At 38.7% G+C, this 25,484-nt stretch overlaps 1 long non-coding RNA gene across 2 annotated transcripts in view; it reads right to left on the bottom strand.

The window, feature by feature from the left end:
* The window catches only part of LOC144577161 (uncharacterized), a 49,116-nt gene extending 35,298 nt beyond the window's left edge, over window positions 1–13,818 (bottom strand). Inside the window, exon 1 of one of the 2 annotated variants that reach the window (XR_013520504.1) lies at window positions 13,634–13,818. This is a non-coding gene — a long non-coding RNA (uncharacterized LOC144577161). The remainder of the gene's footprint in view (window positions 1–13,633) is intronic. The other variant, XR_013520503.1, reaches the window with a different exon arrangement.
* Between the last annotated feature and the right edge of the window lie 11,666 nt (window positions 13,819–25,484).

Genomic DNA, 25,484 nt, shown 5'->3' with positions numbered 1-25,484 from the left:
GGTGTTTGGAGCTCCGAGAAGGAAGGCAGAGTCACCCATTCAGCTGATTGAGAGGGGGACTGAAGCCGGGAGCCAGACCGGGAGATTCCCAGGCAGAAAAGCGCCTTGAATATCAGTGCTGCTGTTTCAGCTGACGGGGTCGCTGCACGGGAAATTTCATAGATCCCGGTGCTTTTTTGGGGGGCGACTGGGGCACCTGGGAGAGAATTGACTGTTCAATTAGAAAAAGAAAAAAAGGGGGCTCCGAGGGAAGGAGCCAGGTGATCAGGCTCAGCTGGTTCCTTACAGCACAAAAAATAGCAATTGGAAATGCTGACAGTTGAGAATTTCACAGCAAGCACAGCTGAACCCAGGAAGGTCCAGCTCTGTGGGGGAGGTGTGTCTGCCAAAGGAAAACAAAGAAACAGAAATAACATCACCACCAACAAGCTGGAAGTCCACTCAGAGACCCAGTCTGAAAATCAGCAATTACAAAGACGACAGGTGGATAAATCCACAAAAATGGGAAGAAACCAGTGCAAAAAGGGTGAAAACATCCAAAATCAGAATGCCTCTCCTCCTTTAGGGGATTGCAGCTCCTCATCAGCAAGGGAACAAGGCCTGATGGAGAATGAGTGTGATGAGTTGTCAAAATCAGGCTTCAGAAGGTGGATAATAAGAAACTGCTGTGAGCTAAAAGAACGTGTTCTAACCCAATGCAAAGAAACTAAGAATGTTGAAAAAAGGTTTGACAAAATGCTAACAAGAATAGACAATTTAGAGAGGAATATAAGTGAATTAATGAAGTTGAAAAACACAACACAAGAACTTCTCGATGTATGCACAAGTTTTAACAGTCGAATTGATCAAGCAGAAGAAAGGATATCAGAGGTTGAAGACCAGCTCAATGAAATAAAACGAGAAGACAAGATTAGAGAAAAAAGCATAAAAAGGAATGAGCAAAGTCTCCAAGAAATATAGGACTATGTGAAAAGACCTAATCTACGTTTGATAGGTGTACCTGAATATGACGAAGAGAATGAATCCAAGCTGGAAAATATTCTTCAGGATATTATTCAGGAAAACTTTCCCAACCTAGCAAAGCAGGACAATATTAAACTCCAGGTAATACAGAGAACACCACAAAGATATTCCTCAAGAGGAGCAACCCCAAGGCACATAATCATCAGATTCACCAGGGTTGAAATGAAGGAGAAAATGCTAAGGGCAGCCAGAGAGAAAGGCCAGGTTACCTACAAGGAGAAGCCCATCAGACTCACAGCAGATCTCTCAGCAGAAACCCTACAAGCCAGAAGAGAGTGGGGGCCAATATTCAACATCCTTAAAGAAAAGAAATTTCAACCCAGAATTTCATAATCCACCCAAACTAAGCCCATAAGCAAAGGAAAAATAAAATCTTTTGTGAACAAGCAAGTACTCAGAGATTTCATCACAACCAGTCCTGCTTTACAAGACCTTCTGAAAGAAGCACTGCACCTAGAAAGGAACAACCAGTATCAGCCTTTCCAAAAATATATCAAAAGGTAAACAGCATCAACATAATGAAGAATTTACACCAACTAATGGGCAAAACAGCCAGCTAGCATCAAATAGCAGAATTAAACTCACATATATTATTATTCATCCTAAATTTTAATCGACTAAATCCCCCAATCAAAAGACACAGACAGGCAAATTGGATAAAAAGTCAAAGCCCGTCAGTAAGCTGCATCCAGACCCATCTCACATACAAGGATACACAAAGACTCAAAGCAAAGGGATGGAGGAAGATTTACCAATGAAACGGAGAGCAAAAATAAATAAACAAAAAGCAGGAGTTGCAATTCTCGCCTCTGATAAAATAGACTTTAAACAGCAAAGATCAAAAGAGGCAAAGGACATTACATAATGGTAAAAGGATCAATGCAACAAGAAGAGCTAATGATCCTAAATATACAGGCACCCAATACAGGAGCACCCAGATACATAAGACAAGTTCCTAATGACTTATAAAGAGACTTAGACTCCCACTAATAGTGGGAGACTTTAACATCACATTGTCAGTATTAGACAGATCAATGAGACAGAATATTAACAAGCATATCCAGAACTTGAACTCAAACCCAGAACAAGTAAACTTAATAAACATTTATAGAACTCTCCACCCCAAATACACAAAACATACATTCTTATCAGTACCACATCACACCTACTCTAAAAGTGACTACATAATTGGAAGTAAATGACTCCTCAGTAATTGCATAGCATTTCACAGGCTTAAATGAAATATGGGTTGGCTGCTTGTTTGATATTTTCCTCCCTTATTCCTTCCTGTCTCCATTGTTGAGCACAATTATTGGCATAAAAGAGGTTTTCAATACCCATTTTTAGACTGCATTCTAGCCTGGGCAATAAAGCAAGACTCCCATTCTCTCTCCCTCTTTCCCTTCCTCTTTCTCTCTTTCATTATTTTTTCTTTCTCTCTTACTTTCATTTTTCTTTTTTCTCTCTTTTTTCCAAAAAAAGAAAAAGTGTGCTAATAAAATATCTTTAAATTTAATAATATTTTATATAGTTCAGTATTTTATGTATATTAACTTAATCCTTATTAAAAAAGACAGAGTTGGTTACTGTTATTATCATCAGCTTTCAGAAGAAGGAAAAAGATATGACTTTCCCATGGACACAGAAATAAGTGGAGGTGTTAAGCAATTTGCCTTGGAACTCAGACAATAAATAGCAGAGAGATGATTTGAACCCAGGTATTCTGACTCCAGAGTTTGTGCTCTTAGACATTCTGTTATGGTACTTCACAGAAATCTTTACACAACTCCAAAGGAAATATCAAATGCTGCCATACTTCTTTTGGTTGGGGCCAGCTGAGTCAGTGGCAGGTGGCTAAAAACTGAAGCATAGTAGAATTGATCCTCGTATATGGTTTATGAAATTGTCTGAGGTTTATCTGTTTTTATGTCTAGCTTAACACATTGATGAACTGCACTTGGTACATGCTCAACAATTTTTTGTTGACATTATGAATTAAATAAACAATGTCAAACGTAACATAAGTCATATAAAGAAATTCAAAATTAAGAATAAATCAAGGCAATTCCTAGTTATTCAGCTGGAAAATGGTCTGCTTTCTTAGCAAAATATGTGACATTCCAAAATAAGAGTTTTAACAAGAGTTGGCTTCAAATTTATCCTCAACACCTTCAATTAAGTCTGGTTTGTTATCACTACAGTAAAGGTGTTAATCCATTCATCTAAAAACCAACCAACATTCCTTGGAATTGAAACTTTTAAGAGTGGAATTCTACTCTTTAATATCGTTATTGATACAGGATGAGAACTTATTCTTGAAACTTTGGGGGAAAGGGCAGGATTTGAAGTAACAACCTTTAAATTCAAAAGTAGGCTATACTTTAAAACAAGTTCACCTTCTAGCTTAAGGCGTTGGTTTTAGTTTATGAAGTTTCAGGAATCAGAATACCCTAAAATGTGGGTATATATCTCACAACCTAAGGTTTGTCAAACTGAGGACCTCTCTATCCCCTTTAAAAATAAACTGGCTGCAAAATTATGCAACTCCACTGTTTTCTTTCTAAGCAGTTGTAAAAGGTGATTGTGCCAAGGAAAATCTCAGAAGTAAGGGTGAAGGCAGAGAAAATAGGCTATAATGAACCTTAGCTTCTTACAGCTACCTTAGTTTCAGCTAAATATATTCAAATAACACTGGCCCAGCTGTATGAAATTCAAAAGGAAGAAACTCTTCTTGTTGTTGAGGTAACTTTGAGATCAACTAGACAACCACTGGGATATAAGTCAACAAATCTTGAGTTGTTGTTGCTTTTTTAATTTTCCTAAACCTGTGTTTTAATTTTCTCCCACTAGATTGTAACTTTCTACTTTAAAACTGATTGATACATCATGTATTAATGCATTTATTTCACAAACTTTTATAGCGTGCCTACTATACATAAGACAATATGAAAACTTATTTACATTTACCACTTTGGTACCTGCTGTGTAGCAGACACTCCATAGAAATGGTTTGAATAATGCAATTTTTCATCTGACTTTTACTCAGGTTTATCATGCTTAGAGTGTGTCAACATTTTTTCATTAATTTGATAAATCCTCATTGATGATTATCCTGCTATTATGCAGAGCACTGGGGGCATAATGATAAGTCAAAAATACATGGCCTTTGCCTTATGTGGCTTATGGTCAAAGGTTCTCACCAACACATGTACAATTTTCACTGAAGTATGGTACAGAAGAGGAATTCTCATTATTTGGTGTGGAGATAAAAATTTAAGTAGTCAGAAATTCCTAAGAAGTGATTTTTAACCTGAGATCCAAACAATGAGGACAACTTGTGTAGGTATCTGAGATAGGGTTCCCCAAATGTAGGCCCTGAAACACCAATTTCCGTGCTAGCAATTTATGATGGAGAGATGGGTAAGGGCTGGGGGAGAACAGAGAAGGAGAGGAAGAAAGCAATAATGTGAGTTCAGGCAAAATGGTGCAGAGTATCTTCAGCCAGATCCTTCAGGGAAATTCTGGATCTTATGCCTTGCTCAGAGTTGTTCTGACTTGTGGCAAGGTTGCTGGTCTTTCAAATTCTTTGACTTAGAGTGTTTGGTCAGAGGCCTCCATGGGAGGCAGCCTTAAAAAGCTTAGTTAGATACCTCCTGCCAGCAAAGTGCCTGTAGTAATCAGAGGACAGGACTTCAATAAGGAGCTGACAGTGGTGGGTGGAATGAAAGCCCACAGAAGGAAAAAGTGCACAGAATTGATGAAAAGCTTCCCAGGTGATGAAGAAGAGCCCTAGCATTATACTTTAGAGTAGATGAGGGGTAAGTGATCCAATATATGCAAAACTCCTATAGCTGACCAGAGCCTTGCCAATAGGAGCTACTGAAAGAAACATGGAATGGTTAGAGCCATCCAAGACTACAAGGTAGATTGGTAGCAGGTGGGCTGGAGAAGGAGAAGACAGGTCACATGTTGAATTACGACCATGACTTTTATCCAAAGCAATGAGAGTTTTAAGCAGTTTTAAGCAGGGAATCAGCACACTTGGATTTGCATTTTAAAGCTTTTTCCAGACACAATATAAAGATCAAACAGATGCTTGGCTGGAGGTAGACTAACACACTTGGAAAGCAATCTAGAAATGAAATGGTGATAGAGTAGAGTCAGGTAGTGGTAAAGAGAATTAGACAGAATGGATACATTTTCGGAGATCCAATCACTGAGAATTGGTGATGAATTAACTGGCAGAGGGGTGTGTAGAGGTATCCAGACTTCTGGCTTGCCTGACTACATGGATTGTGGTTTCATCCACATGAAATTAGAAACATTGAAATGCTAGGCACATAATCATGCTTAGGTGGAGGCCCATCACCCAATGGCTGTCTACTTTAATTCTGACAAGAGATTACCTGCCACCTGGATAATAGTTCAGTAACAAGAAGAGGAACCAGCAGCCACAAGTCAATTTCCAAATGGAGGCCTGGCAGATCTAGACAGGTTTTAAGTGGTCACCTTGCTCCAGGGAGGTACCATCACATGGATGAGATGGGACTGACTGAGAATACAGACCCGGTGTAGATACAGGAATTATAGAACAATTTGAGAAACAATAATAATATGTGTGATTCAACTATAAATCAAACATATCTCAAAGAAGTTTTAATTGAATGAAATAATCAAGATTCTAGCCTGTGGTTGGGCACCAAAGTTGGTTTCCATTCTTCTGCATTCTATATAATGCAGGAATGAACATCAAAGGGATTGTAGTAATATACATCACTAGAGTCTCTTGGACAACATAAAGACAAACATATTCATAAATTTTTATCAGGGTGTTAGCTGATGTCATTGGCAAGAACAAATATGCACTGAGTAGTTGGTGAGTGCCAGGTTCTGCAAACAGGGATAATGTTTATCTTGTTTATTGTGAAATCCTTAGCACGAAACACACCAATAACACAAAATATTTGTGAAATAGATAATTATTGAATGAATGAAGAAACAAGACTTGGAGCTATCACCTTAGGTAACTTAGACTAATAAGAGAATTAACCATCATAATATTAGATTTTGTTTCTTCTTTTAAAATATCTATCACATCTATAATTATTTGTATTTACATGTTTTTACTCCTGTATTATAAAGTCTGTGGTTGCAAAGACCGTTATCTATTCTGTTGCTGACTGTGTTCCCATTGCCTAGCATAGAACCTGACACATAATAGGGGCTCAACATATATTCGTGGCATGACTGATGGGTTGATACTCCCCAGATTCCCAGCAAGGTAGAATGTGTACAAAAATCATAGGAGGTGCAAAGAGATTTAGAAAGTTTAGGGATCCAGAATTTAAATCTTGTTTAAAGGAATCTACAAAATATGAGGGAAAAGCTGGCATTTGAGCTTGACTTTAAAGAATAAACAAAATCTTTACAGTATGATAAGAAAAACGGAAAGTGTATTTAAGGCAAAAGAATAGAGTTATCAACAGTATCAGATATGTTTCTGTAGGTTTTTGCAACTTTGTGCCTTTTGGAAAGTTAGTCCTATTTGAAGAAAAGTTTAATTTCAGGGACCCACAGCTGGTACCTTAAATGCCAGATGCTGGTTTTGTTTCATAGTTAATGGTGGCGACACCGCTTAATTGTATATTTACAAGCAAACACATGTTGTTTCATGAAAACTACTTGATAATTACACAGCGACTACTGGAACCCCTGATAATTACACAGTTACACGTGTTACTACTACCAAGTTATCTCCTGATAGCTGAGTAATTAACTTGTCAACTCAGCAAATGGAGCTGGAGGGGAGACATCTGAAACGTGTGTTCCTTTTCTTACAGATGTCTGTAGGTTCAGTCAGCACTTGTTGAACTTGATATCATTTTCCTTTCAGTCACTGAGTGCTTGACTTGGAGGACGAAACACTTTTTGTCTTTCTAAACTCCCTAGAGCTCTTTGGACTCCTTGTGACTTTTTAACACATTTAACCTTACTGAAAATTTTGGTAGTATCCGTCCATCCGTCCATCCATCCATCCATCCATCCATCCATCCATCCATCCATCCATCACATCACAAATATTCACTGAGTCCCAATTACGTGTGTGAGAGTCGCTGCTGCTGCTGCTTCATAAAGCAGTGTGGTATACCAGAAAGAGCACAAATCTGATTTTGAAATCTGGAACGGCTACTCTTCAGGTCTGTGATTTTTTGCAAGTTTCTTAATCTATAAATGGACTTAATAGTGGCTAACAGTGTGGTTCTTAGGATGATAGCTAATGAAAAACCTTGGTATAAAATTAAGGCTTAATGAATCTTACCTAACCACTGCTTGCTCCCACCCTGAGACCCAATTAGTCTTAATTGTTTCACCTTCTCAGCAAAACAGATCCTGGTATAACATCTACTTGAGATTGTTAACATTTCTAGATATGGTATCAATTAAAATAACTGCCTGTTTTAATTCTCAAAATTTAGATATATTAACTAGATCAACTGGGCATTTTTCAAAATACAATGCAATTAACAGATTTTGCTAAACGGCACCCAAAATACCTGAAATGGTAGGGGTAAGATATGTAAACCTTACATGTTTACTATTTAATAAAACCAGTTCCCAATTTAAAAACTGGTCCATAATCATGCAAAGTGTATCTCCTTAGAAGGTAGAATTCCAGAGTCCCAAGAGCCCCAGGCTGTTTGAGACTTCCTGTTGCTCCCTGTTCTAGCAGTTCCTGTCCCAGCTTCAGTTCATAAGGAAGCAGGTCTCTGAGAAAGGAGCCAGATACTGTGCAGAGACAAACAAAATAGATGGCAATATTAACACCTGCTTCTGGGAGGAAATACCATATTTTTGAGGCTGAGACAGATTAAATGACTTGTCCATGTTAATATTAGTAGGATGTGGCAGAGCTATAATTCAAACTCATCATTCAGACTCCCAACCCATGCTCTTTATACACCACCACCCTGCCTCAAGCTAATTTACACAGTGCCATGAAAAACTTGCCATCTAATGCTTAATTATTTGCTTATACTTATTAAGTGCCTGCCATATGATGATAAAATATTATGCCCCAGATAAATAAAAATGTAAAAAAAAAAGTAAAATTTACTCAATATCTGCTATGTAACAGGCACATATTTTCTATACTCATTGGATCATTTTAATGACAATGTAGGAAAGATGCTATTATCATTCTCACTGTATGTATAATGAAGAACCAAGGCACAGAAATCTGATATAACTTGCCTGAGGTCACAGCCCTTGCGTGGCACAAATGAGATTTGAACCTAAGCTGACTCTCTCCAAAGTCCACAGTTAGCTGCCAAGTTTACTCTGCCCTGTTTTGCTATAAGGCTCAGCATAGGGCTAAAACAAGAGCTCACAGTCTAAGAGGGAAGAAAGACACAGAAATAAACACCATTCAGTATGCTGGGTGTTATAATGTGTGGTTGTGATACAGCCAGCATTCCACAAATCCCTTCTCTGCTAGTTACTGAGGGTCTCTGAGAAAATATAAAAGACACCAACCACGTGTGCCCTGGTTATTCCTTGCCAGGGTTTTGTCTGAATCCCTGTCTACTCTGAGGAGCTGGAATAGACCCCATGTGAAATAAATGGATTAAAAGGAAACTTCAGGCCAGGTGCCGTGGCTCACACCTATAATCCCACTTTGGGAGGCCAAGGTGGGTGAATCACTTGAGCCAAGGAGTTCATTTCCAGCTGGACAATATGGCAAAACCCCATCTCTACTAAAAATACAAAAATTAGCTGGGCGTGGTGACACACATCTATAATTCCAGCTACTTGGAAGACTGAGGGGTGAGAATTGCTTGAGCCTGGGAGGTGGAGGTTGTAGTAAGCTGAGATCTTGCAACTGCACTCCAATCTGGGTGACAGAGCAAGATCCTATCTCAAAAAAATAATTGAAATTTAAAAACTAAAAGAAGTAAATAGAGGAGAACAGTAATACTGAGCTTGGAATCAGTCATAAGTAACTAGAAACCCTTATTCATTCTCCAGTCATACCCATCTGGTCCAATTTGGCCCTCTCAGTCTTGGTGACTCCCTAGCAAAAGGTATATCCAGGCTAAAATTTATACCCTAGCTACACCGAAGGATAGAGTGCCCCGTGGCAAAGAGCATTTTGACCTTTTCATTGCCCAAATAAAAGATCCTTCAACATTGCCAGAGCTCTCCTTCTAGTTAAAGAAAGCAGAGCAAGAACATGCAGTATTTCATTTTCTGTTCTTGTATCAGTTTGCTGAGAATGATGGTCTCCAGTTTCATCCATGTCCCTACAAAGGACACGAACTCATTGTTTTTGATGGCTGCATAATATTCCATGGTGTATATGTGCCACATTTTCCCTGTCCAGTCTATCATCGATGGGCATTTGGGTTGGTTCCAGGTCTTTGCTGCTGTAAACAGTGCTGCAATGAACATTGGTGTGCATATGTCCTTATAGTAGAATGATTTTGTTGAACAATGAGAACACAGGGACACAGGGAGGGGAGCACTACACACTGGGGTCTGTTGGGGAAAATAGGGGAGGGACAGTGGGGGGTGGGGAGTTGGGGTGAGATAGCATGGGGAAAAATGCCAGATATAGGTGAAGGGGAGGAAGGCAGCAAATCACACTGCCATGTGTATACCTATGCAACTATCTTGCATGTTCTTCATGTGTACCCCAAAACCTAAAATGCAATTAAAAAAGAAAGAAAAAAAGAAGAAGAAAAAGTAACATTGCTATACTTAAGAAAAAAGAAAGCAGAGCAATGGTGTGCGCCAACACAACAGAAGCCTGGCAAAATGCAGTGGAAGCCCAGAGGCACAACTACATGCATGGCTTTTGAGGAGAAAGAGCAGCTTCCAGAGAGGGGTAATGTCTGTCAGGTTTTAAAGGATGAACAGGAATTGCCAAACACATGGGAAGGTAGAGAATTACTGACAGTGAGAATACACAGAGACACAGAATGGAGAATGGTAAAAGGCTCAATGTGCACCTGAGTACCTGGAAAGGGAGAGGCAAATGATGAGCTATGGCAAAAGAAGAGATTGGCCATTCCAATTCCATAGAATTGGAATTGATTGTAAAGAATTTTGCTTCTCAGGTTGAGTAGGTCTAATTTTTCCTGGGATTTGTGGGAGATCTTGAGACATGGAACTGGCATAATTTATTTTAATGAGACCAGATAGGAAGACAAGCCAAGAGCCTATTCAGATGTTTCAGTGCACATGAGGTTGTGAATAGGCCAAAGACTGGACATAGGGGCTATTTATAAATAATAACCTTCAGGGTTTAGTGTCAGATATGGGGAGAGAGGAGACGGGGAGAGAAGAGATGCCTCCAAACCTTCAATAGGAAAGAAAGTAACACATCAAAACACAAACAGTAAAACCCTATAAATCTATTCTTAAAGAATTAAAAAGGACAAAGTTGCAAAAAAAAAATGGCCATACTTAAGCTTTGGAGCCTTGTTCAATGGGTAGGTGGTGCTGAATATGGGTGGCTGGGTAAGGGAGGGAGATGTTTTATTTTTTTGAGGCGGTGTCTCCCGCTGTCACCCAGGCTGGAGTGCATTAGAGTGCAGTGGCACAATCTTGGCTCACTCAACCTCTGCCTCCCGGGTTCAAGTGATTCTCCTGCCTCAGCCTCCCAAGTAGCTGGGACTACAGGCGGTTGCCACCACACTCAGCTAATTTTTTGTATTTTTAGTAGAGACAAGCTTTTATCATGTTAGCCAGGATGATCTTGATCTCCTGACCTCGTGATCCACCTGTCTCAACCTCCCAAAGTGCTGGGATTACAGGCATGAGCAACCTCGCCTGGCCAAGAGAGGGAGATTTAACTTGACTTCCAGGCAGAGCAATTCCATCGAAGTCCTGATGACACTCCCATTGTAGACAATAGTGTCCATTGTGGGTAGTTAGCTCACTCTGAGAGGAATAAACCTGTTCTGCCAGAATGCTTCACAGTGGCTTCTGACTTTCCTGCACTTGCACTACACTGGAATCTTAACTTTCTACCCAGCAAAAGTACTCATTAACAAAAATGCTAAAATCTATTCTTTAACTCAAAACATTATAAAAACAAAAGTATTACTGATGATGATTGAACTCATTCTCTGAAATTCTAACAGCTTGTATAGTAGCTAAGGTTTACTGAGAGCTTTCTTTGTTCCTGGCCCTGTACTACGGGATTTATGTATAGATTGCTAACACTACCTTTGCTGGATATATGAGTTTGAGTTTAGGTGGCTATTCTCCTCCCAAATTTGCTTGCTATAATTCCCCACAGAATTCTCAACTGCCACGGGATCAAAAATAAGTCCATTGGTTATTTGGGTCAAAATGTAATAGAACTTTTATGGCTAGAATTGCATGCAGTGTGGTATAATGATAAGTGTTTTGGGCTTTGAAGTTATAGCAAACTGGCTACAGTTCAGTTCAGTTCAATTCAGTATAAAAGACAGACTCTGAGCCACTACTACAGGAGTTTTAATAAACGTGTATTCATTGTAAGATAAATACTGTGCATGTGAGTAGGTATACAAAGAAGAATGAAGATACAGCCCCTGATGTTAAGGACCTTACAAGTTATTGGAAAAAGGAGGCAGATAAATGGATACTTTCAAAATAAAGTGGCAATATTAAGATAGTGGTAAAGAGCTTTCTCTGGAGAAGGAACAGTTTCATGGAGAAGGTACAGTTAAGCCAACCAAGATGGTCCCTGGCCTACATCTTAAAAGATAAGGAAGATAGATCAGCCAGGAATGGTGTGACTCAAATTCCAGGCATAGAGATTGTTATGAAAAAAGATCGAGAGGAATGATACATCATAGATGTATGAAAAATTATAAACAATATAAAATGGAAAGCAGGGCATATTGATTATGTGAGCCTAACACAATTTCCACACCTTTCCGAGCCCTGTTGTTTCATCACAAAATGATTATAACATTTAGCATTATAAACAAGATAACATCTAACATTACAAACAATGTCCATGTTATTAGCTTTTTGCAAAAAATGAAAAATTAAAAACCAACAAATTATCAAAAATTGTGTGTGCTTATATCAGAAATTTCAAAACAAAACTTATTTCACAAAAAAATGCTTGCTCTGTCAGATACTAATATATACTTTATTTTAGGTTCTATGGTTAGTCATGATATGGAAGTATGGAGTTGAACTGAGTACAAATTCTAAACAGATTTCTTTAAAACTAAAGCTTTTAATATGCTAAGTTTCTTTGTGAACCTTTAAGGATATGAGAGAGAATAGTCAGCTTTTCCAAAGCTTTTTTTTCCTAACTGAGCACCCTGAGGGACTCATGTTCCGTAATCACACTGGGGAATATTGGCCAAGACTGGACCAGCACATAGAATGCCTTTCACAGCTTCAGTCCACCTGACTCTTACCTTTAGAGAAATACTGTTTCATCAGTTCATATCAGTTCATCATTTTATTTGATGGCAAGAGTTTTTTCTAACCCATGGCAAGTCTAATTCTATGTCAACAATAATCCATATTAATGAAGAGTTCTATGTGTTGAAGTCATTGAAGAGTTCCCTTTCAATTCTTTACATAGCTGGTTCATGAGAAGGACTACACTTTAATCTTTGACCTCTTAAGTACTTGAACTACCATCTAGATCCTAACCTGCCACCTTGTAAGTAAGAAGGCAGACTGATGTGACGACTCTGAGTTTCACAGGGATGGAGAAAATCACTTAGATTGTCTTCTGGGCCCCAGTTTCCAATTCTTCAAAGAAATGTTTGTTATTGGTAATAAGCACCCCTCTAGGATTCTACAACAGTACTTCATCATAGGTCAATCTAGAGAGTACTCAATCTGAAACACGAATTTAATAAGGCAGGAAGCCACGGCTTAGAAAACAGAATTTCACAGTTCCAGGTGGATTCTATATTCTGTGATTGATACCTGGGTAGGAACGGAAGGAGTCCAAGCAAGAGAGAATGAGCCAAGTGGAAGAACAGTATTTCCAGCTAGCCTACGGTTCCCTGAAAGAAAATAGTGCCTAACAGTCAACATGTGTTAAATTTGTTGATGAAGGAAGTGGGAGTGGGAAGATCTGGAAGAAAGTTGTTTGCTTGAGTGAAATTCATTCAATTCAGGCAACCTCCAAATCTGTACCCAGAGTTTTTCCAAAGCTATAGACCCGTATATCCAGCTGCCCAGAAGACACCTCGACCTACTGATTCAACAGACACCTCCAACTTAATGCGATCAAAAGAGAACTTGTGTGTTTCCTCCTCTACATATCCCTGATATGGAGTTTAATATGTAGTTCAAGACAGTTCTCAGAGATGCTGAAGGTCTAGGGAGGCAATTTCTTCTAACAAATTGGATGGTCCCAATAGCCTTCCTATAAAAGTGAACAGGAGATATATACCAGGGACTTTGTGTTTCCTTGTTCTTCAGGGATTTCACTTGTGCTGTCTTATTTAACCCCTAATAAAAAATAATAATAATTAAATGTCATTATTCTTATTTTTACAACTTAGAAAAAGTGAAACTTTGAAGGAGTAAATGATTTCTCAGGCTTACACAGTTAGTTAAGTCTGGAAGCTGAAACTCTTACCTACACTTAACTCCAAACTCTGCATTCCTTTGACTAGGCTGTCTCCAGCCCTGAGAACATCAGAGAATTGGTACAGATGATGCTAGAGCACAGGGTTGCTGAGCTCTGGTCCTGGGGAGAGGCTGTTTGATGCTCTGCATTGTGCTGTCTGTCATGAGTAAGCATCGTAGAAGTGTTCATTGTGACTAGGAGAGAGTCATAGAACCATTAGGCAGGGAAAGAGATGTTAGGATACAGATTCAGCAACTGTCTCATGTGATGTATTAGGAGCATTTTACTTCCTGTACACATCAGCTGAGCAACACGCACACATACACATACACACATACTCCCCACTGTAGTACTTTCTCTCTCTGTCTCTCTCTCATACTCTCTCTCTCTGACTGGTTTCTGTGGAAAAAATGTACAAGATTTATGTTAAAATTAAAATCAAGAGCAGCTATTCCCAGCTCACATTTTATTGATAATTCATTTATTGAGGCATGGTAAGCTTGTGCTCTATAAGCCCAATCCAACTTAATTCTCACAGCATTCATCTGAAATGGATGTTACAAATGGTGCTTTGGAGATGAAGAAACTGAGGCACAGAAAGTTTAAAAATTGCTTGAGGTCACACAGCTAGCCAGGGTGTGGGGCAAGGAGAATGAGAATGCATACATGGATCTGTTAGGCTTCAAAGCCTAGGATTTCACCAGGACACTTGGCTGCCTCAGCAGGCCCAAGCAGTGTGGTGCTGGGTGGATAATCTAGCCAAGAGAGCTGGTAAAGAAAACTATTTTTTAAAATCATTGTTCTTTCCATTGTGTAAAATTTTACACACAGCTCAGCTGAGAAAGTATATACCTATACATCAAAGAGAGCTCTTATCCCTTCTCTCTGGAGCAGACAAAAACTCTAACAAATGCTATTTCACCTGAGAGTTGTATGGGGGAAGCACGAAACATTTCCTGCTGCCAAAGACAAGGCTCAGAATTCTCACACCAGTGCTGCAAGGCTGACACCATGTGGCCAAGTCAGCCTCCCAAGGCCCTCTCTGAACCACCTCCCTTATGTTGGAGGCTCGCCAGCCTTCTCAGAACTTCTAAGGAAGACACCTAAGAGGATAGAACAACAAAGAAGAACCAGTCACCAGGGCGGGGAGCTGCTGGTAGAGCCTATTTGCTATATACAGAAGGCAAACACTTCTGCAAGTAGCCAACTACAAAGCTGGGCTTTAGCATAGGAGAACAAGAAACTAGACTGGTTTTTTTTTTTTTCTAATTTCTGTATTTATTTACCTCTTATGTTGTTCCTGCATTGAAATTCCACTAGGTAATCCATTTTATAACTTGATGGGCAAGCTGAAGCAAGGGGAAACAAGGTAGAAATTTAAAACACACACACACAAACGCACATTTAAAATGAAATAATCTAAAATATGTATAACTAGAAAAGCAATACAAAGATTGGTTCCTCATCTTCTGTGTGCCAGTGGAAAGGATGGAGGCCTCATGGTTATAGTCTGAGATAAAAACAAACCATGAGCCAATGAAGAATACAACTGTTCCTAAGACTGCTAGCAGAAAAAAACAAAAAAAAAATTCTGAAGTCCTTTTAGAGAGGGCAAGATGTAAAGGTCATGAGCAATGTCAGTTCACAGATCAGCATAACTGACCCATATGATCTTTTGAGGTCAGCAAATTAGAAAGCCCAAACATGTCAACTCATCCTCTACTTTTCCATTCTTAAAATAGTACAAGACTGTTTTTTTCTCATTATTGGTTTTTAGTTTTTTGTGTATGTTTAGAATGTTTTGTGCTTCCCTTTTAAATGATTGCTACCAATTAGTTTCATTTGTCTAAAATGCAATAAGATTCCATTTTAAGAAGTCAATGCTGGGCTTTTACTGAGGAACACAATAAATTAATCATTAAATCAATTGTATTGATTGAACCTTGCAAGACATGAAAAATTGCAGAGCAAGGAGTATTTCCACCAAGAGGTAGGAAAGGACCTCAGCATCCTAGGGGAAGGTGAGTAAGTGTTCTAAAATACTGTTTCATTTCTTCCCCGGGATGTGAGCTTCATTTATCAACTCTACAATAAATATGGTGACCATTTAATTTCAAACATTTACCATAAATAATAGCTTCCATTTATGAAGTGCTCACTAAGCACTCTATACTATGCTTAGTGCTTTCATACATTATGTCACATAAACCTAACTATAAATCTTGGAGCACATCTCTATCCCCATTTTGTAGAAGAGAATACTGAGGCTGATGAACATGAATAACTTGCTCAAAGGGACCCATCCAATGAAAAGGAAGATCTGGCTTGGAACACATTTCTGAGTGAAACAAAAGCCCATGCCCTTAACAATGAATTATGCCTTAATTAATAAAGTAATAGAGAGACGCTTGAAATTCTTCAGCATGCTTCTCTACCTGTTTTCAGGGATGCTTGTGCCTCCTCACAGTGTGCCAGCACAGTGTTAGGAAATAGAGTGTTGGAGCCAAGATTAGGTTTTATTTGGAAGAAAATGAATATTGGTTACCAAAGCCAAGACACTGAGTAGAGTTGCAGGTTAAGAACTGAGATGCCAAGAAGCACTCAAAGCAAAATGCTGAGATGACAGCTGATGGACATAAACACCAAGGGAGGTAGAAGGCATGGGGTGGAGGGGTGTGTCAGAGTGTTTTATTATTCACATGAAGTGGCACAAAGAGCCTTTGGCAGAAACTGCCAGGGACTTTGGCATATACAAGCGTAGTTTTCAACTTTCAAGTCCATAACATGTATCTTAAGCACATCATTTAAGATTCTAAGCCTCAGTTTCCTCATCTATAAAATGGGAACAGTTACACCTCCCTCAAAGTGCTGCTGTGAGGTTTACGAGTGATAATGTATGTGAAGCTCTTAAAAGGGAGCATCTGGTAAAGAGTTGGTGGCCGAACAGGATGGCTTCTTTCTCCCTTCTTTTATACTCCCTTGGCAGTGCCTCTTGGAAGGACCTCCTGTACTGGACTTGGTAGCAGAGTGCTCCTATCCCCAGCTTTTCCCAACAGACCTAGTTGGCTTATCTCTAAACACTCCAAATAGCAATGCCTCAAGAAGGTCTCCCTTGGCCTGCTACCTGTGACCATTTACAAAAGCATTATCCGATAGACAAGGATGAGGAGGGAAAGGGATAGGAGTGATGCTGATGACAGGGTGTCTGCTTTGTCACCAGACTCTCTGCTCGTTTTCATGGGATAAAGCAATCTGCTTTCAGAAGACTGTCTTGATTCTCAAAGAAGCAAAGACAGACAGGAGGGGATCTACACTGGTCTGTCCTGCCACCTTCTTTCCTGGAATAAACCCTCTTCCATGCTTAGTGCCAGAAGTAGACTTCTTTTCAGGATAATTTGCATGGAAGGACTCATTCAAAAGGAAAAAGAGGCACTATGACTTAATGAAATATTCCCTCCACCCCCTCCCCACCCACCACACACACACATACAAATCAAGTGGGGTTTTATTTTGCTGGGCAACTTCTTTCAGGGTATAGACTCGTTGGCAGAGTTAAAATAAGAGTGGTTATTTATTCACACCACCATCTCTTGAAGAGGCCAGAACAAAAAGGAGAAGAAGAAAAGTCTCAATTACAGTTGCAGCAGCACTTAAGGGCTTGCTGAGTATTCAGTTGAGATTTGAGCTTGAAATTCTGGTACCAGTTACAGTTTAGGATTCTAGGGAGGAACAGGAAATGGCCTAGCTCAGAGTATTCCTTTTCACTTATTGAGTCCATTTATTTTATGGTTCTGACCACATGCCAAAGTCATTTGGAGTCTTCAAGAGTTTAAATAGCAATGTCCTATTAATAAGGCATAAAGCCCTGCAGCTTCCTCAACCCCATGCATTTAGCCAGCCCTTCTCCGTTCTGAATGTCTAATTGATAGGAGACACTTGCAGGCCTGTGCTTCTATATCTACACTGAGGATGAGAGCAGTTAGAGTGGCTTCCAGCATGGGTTCCTCTGCTTGGAGGCATTTCTCAACCCTATATGGAGCAGTCATGTCAAAAAGAATGACAGTTCCTCATGGACATTGTGTCTATGGTTGGAATAGAATGAAAGTTGTGGTAGTTTTATTTCCATCCGAGACATTCTGGAACACTTTAGCAATGAATTTGTCTTCTGACTTTTTTGAACTAAGAACTCCCCACATATTATTTTCATAATGAGACATTCTGCTGAGGGATTAATGAAATAGCATTGCAGTGTTCAAAGTGACAGTTAAAGCTGTTGGGTTTTTTTCCCCAGTGATGCATTCATCTCTTTGGAAATGATTATTTTAAAAAGTTCATGTTTAGACTTTAGATTTTACCTTTACTTGAACAAACTGGAAAGTATCTGTGGGGAAACAACTCTGTTCCAAGAACATTTGATTATATTTAATGGGAGAGTCCATTAAACTTTTCCTGATTTGCTTTTGTTATTTAACTGATTTTAGATGATAACAGGTATTCACTACCCAATTTAGAAACAATAATAAGCACTCCTTTGTTTTTTTTTTTTTTTTAACTAAGTCTTTTCATTTTGGGGAAGGGAGGAAAAAGATCTACAATCTCTTCCCTCTATAATTTGTAGATTACACAAATCCTTGTGCTTTTAATAGATGGTTCCTCATTGGACAGCACAACAGAATAAAATAATTGTCCTCTATTATCCTTGAGAGGCAGGGCCCAGTTTCCCCCAAAGACATTATCATATCAAACAACTGCATTAAACGCAATGCGAAACACAGGCTTTATGGGAAACCTTTGGATTTCTCCCTCCTGCCAAAGGGGTTCTAAAAGATGAGCCCCTTGTTATGGATGGCTCTGGCATTCCTCTAATAGGTGTACCAGATGAAAGATGACTAAAGACATCCCAGATGGAAGAGTTGGCTAACAGCAGCACCATAAATACCTGATGGATATACAAGCCTCTTGGCGTGAAATACGGTCTTTGTTCTGATTTACACTTTTAGTACATATTTAAAAGAATGCTACATTTGTGGGGTGAGGGGAATGGGCATTTTAAAAAACTAGATTGGTGGGGAGAGGTTAAAGAAAGCCTCTTTCTACTCCTTGACATGAACATTATTATGCTTTCCTCATCAGAGCCACATCTTTCTCTCCAGAACCTATTGAAAATGGGACATCTTCACTTGCCTGAACAGTTTTCTCTTTTTAAAGGCAGAGATGGCAAATTTCATTCTTCTACATTGATTCTGAGTAATGTTGTTGAATGGAAAGCTGTAATGTTGAGGAAATAGTGTTGACCCATGAGTCCAGAGACAGGACTCTCTACTTTCATAAATCTCTGTGCTTACCGTTGTTTCATTGTTGGCAACAGTACTATTGCTGGGACTTAGTAGGGCTCTTAGTAATAATTATTATTAAACTAAGCCTTGGTTTTCCCAGCTGCAAAATGGGAGCTAGTAATATCTACACCATAGAGATTCAACCACCATTTAATGGACTACAGTATGCTGTACTCCATGCTTAGCACTTAGTTCAAGAAATCTACCGATTGAAGGGAAATGAGTGACACACATCCACACACGTGAAATTATCATATGTCACTTCAAAGCTTGAATTCTGAAGCCAAGCAAACCTTAGGTCAAATTCCAGCTCTGTCACTTACTAGCTCAGTGATCTTGGGAAAATTATTTAACCTATCTTGGCTTCCAATTGTCAGTCAGTGAAATGGAATAAGAATATTTTCTACTTCATAGGGTTACTATAAAGATTAAATAAAACGATGCATTTAAAACTCTTAAGCAATTGCCTGCATATAATAAGTACTCAATAAATCCCAGTCAGTATCTTGGCTGTACTTAATAAAGCCAAGTGCCTAGAATGAACTCTTCACTGGTTTTCCCTGATCAAACCATATCTGGAATAATATTTTTATTCTTGGGTATCACAATTTAAACAGATGTTGGTATATCCAAAAAGTAATCTCTGAGTAAACGAAAGGTTTTGAAATTATGTCATATGATAAAAATGGTGGAATGACCTAACAATTTGGTTTAAGAAAAAAAAAATCTATCACTATAGACATATTTGAAGAGGAATTCAGGTCTTAAGGAACTTTTAAGGGCAAAACAGGCACCATATGGCAGGGAGGCAGACATTTCTATTTAGAAGAGAAGTTTCTGATACTTAACTGAAAATTGGATGTTGTGTTTCATGTAGAAATTAATACCCTACCATTAAAGTTAAGAGAGTAAACATCTTTTCTGTGACATGGATGCAAGCATAAGGTAGAAGATGGAAGCTTCTTCAACCTGAAATATTTTGCAACTCCACATAAGTATTAGAGGTCTGACTTTCCTAATGTTATATATTGGATGGCAAAATTCCAGGGACATCCCGACTCTCCAGCTACTTAGTGGTAAATGTGTGCTACAAATTCATTCTGCTAATTCCATTCCATTTTTAGAAAGTCATCACTTTACCACAGGCTTCTGTAAGTGTCCTTCCTCGTGTACAAGGCCAACTTCTTCACATTTCTTCTCGATTATGTTCTTTCCCATGTTCTCTAAGTTTAGATCTTAAATTTCTTCCCATCTAACTTTTTGCCTCCTGTTACCTAAAACCATGCTCAGAGCTTTCCAACAGGAAAGCTTACATTTCAGTTTTCATCTTTTGTCTTGGTCATAATGTGTTTCTGTGCCTCCAGTTACTCAATTCCCATTTACTTCTCAATCCACCAACATTCCCCATGCTGACTGAAACAGTCCAAGCAAAGGTCACTCAGAGATTTTCTATGTCAAGTCTAACAGACACCTTCTAGACCTTAGCATTATCCTCGTCTTCACAGGCTTGTATCTTTCTGCTCACCATCATCACACATTTAAATATGCTGGAGGGATAGAGAGTGACTCTCCAAACAGACGGAACAGATTATCATTAGCATACAGGCAAGACATTTTGAGAATGTTTAATAGAAATGGCGAATGGTTCATTTTGGCCTAAGTATATCTATAAAAAGAAACCATTTCTATTTCTTAGTGGAAAATTATCAAGATTTTAAATTACGATATATTGCATAAAAACTTGTGGCAGAAAGGCCATTTAGGAGGTTACTGTAACAGTCCAGACCCATTTATTTTTTCTTCACTTTCTATCTAGTGAACTGTGTTGTCTCATTTGATGAGACAGCATGCAAAGTGAGTATTTGCTTGATGTCAGAACAGAAGCTCCCATTATCACTACTATCATGAAAAGAGCCTCCCAAGTGTGGGCATGGATCTCCTGGATGGTCTGGGGGAGGATGGAGAAAGGGTATGAAACAGCCTTGAAACACATACTATAAATTCCAATTCTTTTGATTTGTTTTCCTCTAGAGAGAAAAATATCATTTTGGTTCTCTATATCTTTAGCCCCTCTATAACACTTGCTAATCTTCATTTTTAACGAAGAAGTATGCCTCAGGCACAAAGCCTTACAGGCACTAGACTCCATAGCAAGAATTTAATCACACTATTTTGTTTCCATTTATTCATTTCTGTTATTACCATCTACTTATGGCAAGTGAAATTGCTTTTCCATTTATGGTAGCATTATACATCTTCCTTTTAAAATGAATTTACAAAAGGAAAATTTAAGAAGGAAGAGTGTTGACATACAGAAAAATGGTTAAATAAAAGTAGAAGTGCTATGCAGACAGGGTGAAACTTGAAAGGGCACACCTATAAATTGAGTCTGGAAATATCATAGCTTGTTTAAAAAAACGTGGAATTTTGAGTCAGGCAAAATTGGTTTAATATCCAAGGTCTACTGAATAATTTACTTAAATTGTTTTGGTCTTAGTTTCTTCATTGGCAACAATGAAGAAAATAATACCTACTTAGTATGACTATTTGGAGGAATGAGAATAAGAAACATTCCAAAGGTACTTAGCATGACACAGTGCCTATAACAAAGTAAACACATCATACATTTCAGTTCTCCCTTTCTTTTCCTCTGCTAACTGCTGAGATCAGCCATTGCTTCCTTCCTCCCGTCCCCAGTTCACACCGTAACTTGTGGGCAAGCCCTGGTGTCTAACAGCTGCTGAGTGAGCTCTCTCCTTGCCAGTTTCTGCTGCTGACAGCCTGGCACAGGGCCTGCAGTCCAGCTCCCAGGGAAGATTAAATGAATGGCAGCAGGTGGCAAGGACTCCCAGACATGCTTACCCTGCAGACGTCTTTCCTTCTTCTTTGTCAAGAACTAAAATCATTCGTTCTTCCTCCTCTACCCTTCTATGTGCAATGCAGCTAACAATCTGTCCTGTTATTTGGGCCCCTATGGAGAAATTCAGGAGCTCAAATACATGCAGTCAAAACAGCAAGAACCAGCTGATTTTTGGCTTCCTAAGAATTCTTCCCCAGCTATAAAATAAAATACTATTGCATCTCTTACAAGCTTGAAGAAGGCATTTAGTTTCCTTGCCTGAGCCACAATTTTTTTTCTGCAAAACGGAGGTGTTATGGTCCTCTTTTGGGGATTGTTGAAAGAATGTAAAAGGATTCTAGCAGAGTGCCTGATTCCTGCATTTGAAAGTTGCTCTATGGATATTCGTCCTTTCTGAGCATTGCTACGTTTATGGACAACTACAGTTTCAGAGCTTAAATTCAGAAGAATTTGGAGATTATTAAATCCTTTCTCCTCTCAGAAGCAAGAATCTTCTTCATTCTTCAGCTTAATTATTTTTACTCTCCAGCTCTCTACCTCAAAGCCATTTTACTGTCATTGTTTGGCAAATTGCATTTCTTGAACATTTGATGCTAATACTGAGTCTAAATTTGCGTTCATTTACCTGTTATTCTTTCTAGAGCAGGACTGACAAGTCTAAGAGATGTAATCATTTATTCAGTGTTACTCATCTGTTTCCAGGTGGCTTCTGCTCTATTATTTCTCCAACCTCTCTGGTTCCTGTTGAGGATTTTCCTGCTGCCTCTGGTTTCTCAGCACCAGATGGTTTTTCCTTAACCTGTGGTTGGTCCCAGGAGCCTCATTACGGTCATTCTGAAAGCAGTGGATGCAGAAAGAACCCGAAGCCCTTCAGACAAATATCTTGCATTATTCTGAGATTTCTAGGCAACATATGAGAGTGGTTAATAAGCCAGCATTTAAATGGGAATAGAAGTTCAGAACTCACAGAAAGAAGTCATAGAAAGATGTCAGAAAGATTGAAGGAGGAGAGCAGCTATGTGGCAGGCTGGGGAACAAACAATGAAGAGAAGAGTAAATTCAGAATAGTATGCCCAGTAGACCGTAAATAGACCAAAATCATACCAGGTAGAACTGGAGGAGGCTTTGAATTCACTAGTGATTTCATTCTAATATTATTGGTGAGGAAGTTGAGAGCAGCCATGGAGAAATTATATGTACAGCCATTCCATACCCGAGTCAGATTCTAATTCTCTGGCTCCTGACCTAAGGTTCTTTCTCCCGTACTTTATTGTTCTTTGCCTGCTCACTGACACTCTTCCTCCTGACGGTTTCCCGCAGTCTCCAAGCCTCATTAGGCCACAGTCAGTAGACCCATTTTTAGTTTTACAGAATCTGCACAGGAATTAGACATCCAACAAGGCTCCTAAAGCCTTTAATCCTTAGAATCAAATGATATAAAAAAAATCTAGGAACTGGGAAGGAGACTTCAAATAGTTTAGTACAAATCTTTAGTTACAGAAGGAAAGAAAGGAGAAGAAAGCCCTGAATTTACTTTCCCCAGGTTAAACAGCTTGTTACTGGCAAAGCTAGGATGTAAGTAATAACGATATCTGATTTTACTGAATGGATATTATGTACCAGATGTAGTGTGCTTTGATTTCTACAATCATTTTCTTATTTATCACTCTGAAATTCAATGAGATATGTACAATTTTGCCCCCATATTTCAGATGAGAAAACAGAGGCATTGAGCAATGCCTTATTTTATAAGAGGTTACACAGTGAGTTGATGGGTGGCAGAGCTAAGATTTAAACCATTGCCCCAAACTATTCAGTATTTTTGCTATTCATGCTCCCTCCAAAACAGTAAAGCACTTTCCTATAACTACCTAAGACACAACCATCCTTGTTATTTCAAAGTCTCCAAGAGAATAAAAGAACTTTAGAGAGTCATACATTTGAAAGAATATGTCCAACGTTTCACACCATTAGAGTAATATTAAGGAATTACAACCTTGGACTGGAGATGCTAAATTTGAAAAGAGCATTTTTGATACATTCCTAAAGAATTTGAATTTACCTTGAGGCCAAATGACTAACCTTAAGCAAAATAAGGCAAGCTCCAAGCCTGCTCTTATCACCAAACTGGAAGTGAGGGATTTTGATTTTGTTCAACTCTGCTATGCTAATGCATCCGTAGTCAAGCAGGTGCTGTTGGAGGACAGTTGGTTTCATTGGTTTAGTGCAGAAAGTATAGGCTTTCTTGTCATCCATTTGTTCAACAAACTATATTTACTGAACATCTACTACACTTTAATATGTGATTTGCAGTCCCTGATCCCTTAGAGTGAATCACAATATAATATAGCAAATACTACTAGAGGAGTTTTGTCATTTGGCAATACTGATCATCAATGGTGAACAAGGCACTGAGGTAGGCGACGGAAATACAGAGACAAATAAGTAGAAACTGGACTTGCATCAAATTTGCTCACCGTAGTGGGGCAGGCAAAAATGTAAACTTGTGATATTAATTACCAGTGCCTTCACAGAGGTCAGTATCTATGTTAACAGCAGCAAAAAATTGTACCTAATTCTCCCTGGGTAAGAGGTCAAGGGTGGAATAAGAAAAAAACAGGAGGGCAACACTTCTGGTTTCCATCTTCTTACATAAGAGTCTTTGTTCAAAAATATTTTTGAACAAAATTATTTTTTTATGCCTGTGGTTAAATTAAAACATATTCTTTATATAGAAATAGTAGAACAGAAAATACAGACAAGTTGAATTTTAAAAACAGTATTACCATTGTTAACATCTCGCTGCATTTTTCTGATCTTTATATTGTTAGGGTTTTTTGCAGAGTTGGTTTTAGTATTCTCACACATAAATCAACCAACTCAACTAACATTTGTGGATTACCTTCCATGTGCAAGACACTGAAGATACAGAGATAACCTGACTTGCCATAATACACACGATCTGGTCATAAAGACACACACTTAAACAACTGAGTCTTAGATACTGATGAGTGCAACAGGAAATACTGATAGAGACAACTCAGGAAACACAGTAACAAATTCCCCTCTGGTCTGCTGTACATACAAATTTAAATCCTATTATCCCTTAAAAAAATATAACAAAGCCATTTTCCACTTAATGAGAACTGTTCTGTGAGAACCTCATACTGTTCTGTCAAATAAACTATTCTTTATTTAACAACTTCAGTTGTTTTGTAAGTTTCACTATTATAAATCACTCAAATGAACAACTTTGAGTATTACACGTTTTTCCCCTCTTTCCTTTGGCCTTAAAATACAATTAGTGGCTCAGTTTTCTTTCCCAAAAGTCATTTCCTGCATTTTATATACAAGCAAGCTGATGTTCAAAGGCATTAATTTGTCTGACCGTGTTAAAATAATCAACAAGTAGTTGGTCCAAGCCTGGAATGCTCAGAAGACAAAAATATTCTTCTAGGTCAGAAGTTTTCAATCTTAGTACTATCGATATTTGGGCTAGATAATTCTTTCTTGCGGGAGAGTTGCCTTTTTTTGTGGGATGTTTAGCAGCATCCTTTGTCAATAGCACCCCACATGCACACAAAAACTATTCCAGATGTTGCCAAACATCCCCTGGGAGATAGCAAAATTTCCCCCCTTGAGAGACACTGCTCTAGGGGAATCC

This window comes from Callithrix jacchus, chromosome 7, assembly GCF_049354715.1.
Source record: "Callithrix jacchus isolate 240 chromosome 7, calJac240_pri, whole genome shotgun sequence".
NCBI lineage: Eukaryota > Metazoa > Chordata > Mammalia > Primates > Cebidae > Callithrix > Callithrix jacchus.
The sequence above is the reverse complement of the archived record's forward strand: the minus strand, read 5'-3'. Positions and strand labels throughout refer to the sequence as shown.